The sequence below is a fragment of the Vanellus vanellus genome (genome assembly GCF_965231255.1).
Source record: "Vanellus vanellus genome assembly, chromosome: 5".
Lineage (NCBI taxonomy): Eukaryota > Metazoa > Chordata > Aves > Charadriiformes > Charadriidae > Vanellus > Vanellus vanellus.
Window position 1 is genome coordinate 79,285,698 of NC_138910.1, and position 3,039 is coordinate 79,288,736.

Consider the following 3,039-nt stretch of genomic DNA (forward strand, 5'->3'; position numbering starts at 1 on the left):
TAAACCTGAAGATCCTGACTTCTGTGTGAAACCCATGGTGTCCTGGAGTAACGGATTTGCTTCAGAGACTAAGTAGTTGTCATAGCTTTTAGTTTTTAATCAATAATGCTCCTCATCTTTATAAAGCTCTGTATCATTTATCTAACCATTCTATTTCCAGTAGTGTTGCTAAGCACAAGCAACCCTTCCACAAGTGCATCTGAGGCTTTCTGTTCTTAAATAGGTGGAAGCAACCTTGCTGTAACCTATTTTAACAAGTAGTTCTGTGAGCGGCAGAATTAACAGAACCTGGATTCCAGTGTTCTCCCTTTACCCTATTCCAGGGTCTCTTTTTACCTGAGCAGCTATTTCCACAAAAACCGGAGGTATTTAGTAGCTCTGAGGCTCCACAAACTGGATTAAATTGCAGAGCGGTTTCAAAACTTTCCAGAGGGAAACAGATCACAGGTGGCTTACTTCCCTAGGAAATGAACCTAAAAATAAATGAGGAAAAATTCCCTTCCCTATAGCTCCTTCACCCAAGGTCTGCCCTGTTAAGACAACAGACAAACGGGTGTTTTAGAAAGCACATACTATCAGCCAAATGTTTAATGGACTTCTCCAAACATATTGCAGATTATTGATGAATGCTTAGATGACTTCCCAGAGGTGATCTAGTAGGCTAGTGGCAGATACGGGAGTAGAAGCTTCATTCCCCTGGCTGCCCACCAATTCAGTGTTATCTTACCATTCTGCAGTATTTGGTGGGTAAACGTTGTGTAACCGTGGTGGTGTCTCCAAGATCCATAAAGCCGAAAGTATCTTCTCTAATTTTTAGTCTTCTTGACACTGCCATTTGGTGTTACCCAATTGGTTTATCTATTAAAAAAGCAAAGACGAATTATATTTTCCATGAACACATTTTAAATATTTCCTTACTAGTACTATATTAATTTAGCACAAATAGAGCTCAAAGGTGGTTTGCGTGGCCTTTATGCTATTAAAATGTTGAAAGTGTAAACTCTGCGACATTTGTTAGAAGTTTGTTGAATGCAATGTGTTCTCTCCCACTCCCTCTCCAAATCTTTCCTACAGAAATAGGAATTAGTGAATGTGAAGAAAACCCTCTCTTTACAGATAGTTATTTACGGTTGCCTGAGTAATTATTTTGCAATCAAAGCTTTGTTTTGCATGATCTGTCTGATGTAAAACCCAGAAAATAAATATCTTCATTCTCATAACCTGATTGCCTGAGGGATTTACAATGTATATCCCAATGGCGTATTGTGTGGCCTATCAAATCAGGGCATGGTTATTAAATTTCAGAGCAGGAAGGTGCAGGCAACTGATTTCAGACAAGGGAATAGTCATTTCATTCGATCAACTGAATAATTCTTTGTTCAACATTTAGCCAAATCCAAGCCATGTTAGCTACTCAGCTCTCAATATTCCAGACCATACACAAACAGACAAGCACATTCATCTTTGTCTTTGAGAATAAAAGCAAAGATGAAACTTTAAAGAACTATTCCTCCTAAAACAGGTCATAAAATTCTGAAGGCAGGAGGCCCATTTCCTTTTGCACTGACAGATTACCCACTACTGTGGGGCAACAGTCTTTCACGAGTTTAGTACAAACAGCAAATGTTTTTTATTTTTAAATCTTTATCTTTACTTGGAATATAAAGGCATATATGGCATGCGTGCTGCTTTCTGTGTATCATCTCTCCTTTCCAGTTTTGAAAAGGAACAATAACTACATATGACCATTCTTCAGGATTTTTTAAATTTTATCATGGTAGTGTTACTACTATAGCTCTGCTATACAAAGATGCTTGCTGCTAGAGTTTGAAGGATTCTTAAAAGAGATGAGGACTGTGATTGCCAATTTATAGGAACACAGAAATGAAGTGCTGTTAGCAAGGGCAAACAGTCAGCTGAAAGGCAAGGGGAGGATTAGAAAGGTGATCTCCTGCATCCCCACTCCAAGCCAATAGCCAGACCTTAGAAACAAGATGTCCTCTGCTTTGCACATTAATACCTACGATCCTCTTTACTGATCGACCCTACTATGTGAAATACAACACAGCCATAACAAAACCCAACACGAAATACACAGAACAACTATTATTGGCATTTGTACTGCAGCTTACTTTCAGATCATGTGCTACAATTGTGTCAATTATAAAAAATTAAACTCTGTGTGATCACCTTTGACCAGCAGAAGGCGGTAAAATCACAAAATGGAAAAAACCACCTAACTTTCTGCATGAACCCAAACTTGTGCTGTTGAGTCCGGAATACAGGGAGAACGCAGGGACATCGTCCTTCTGTAGGATGTTAGGCAGTAACGCCACTTCCAGACATTCAACAAATTCAAGTCACATCCTTCCCAAATCCTGCACTTTTTTTTTTTTTAAAAAAAAAACCTTGGCTCCTGATACAGCCAATGATTATTTTTAAGCAGCTTAAGACAAACAGATTAACGAAGAACATACTTCACAAAAGAATAAAAAAACCCCAAACCCCTCAGTGCGTCCAGCCCAGGAGACTGAGAGGGGATGCGGTTACTGGTGTATTTTCCAGAGAATTTGGAGATTTTGAAACCATTTTGCTGTAGTGGAGTCAAAAGACAGAAATAAAATAAATAAATAAATAAATAAAAACAACAAACAACCAAAAACAACACCAAAACCCCCACAACAAACACAAAACCCCAAACCACCTTGGAAGGGCGGCGGGCGGCTCCGTGAGGGGCCGGGCCCTGACGGCGGGGACGGCCTTCCGCGCACAGCCTCCGACCTCCCGCCCTCCGCCCGCCTTCCCGGGGGCTCGTTCCGGGCCGCAGCCCGTCCCGCCGGGGGGAGCCGGCCCGCCTCGGCCCGGCCTCCTCCTCCTCTGCGCTCCTTCCTCCCTCCACAGGGAACTCCCGGCCCCACCGGCGGACTACAGCTCCCAGCATGCCCCGTGCGGCCCCGCCGCCGGCCCCGGCCCGCTCCCACAGCGGCGCCCACCGGGAGCTGTAGTCCCGCGCCGTTCCCTCACGGCTGAAGCCGCGGG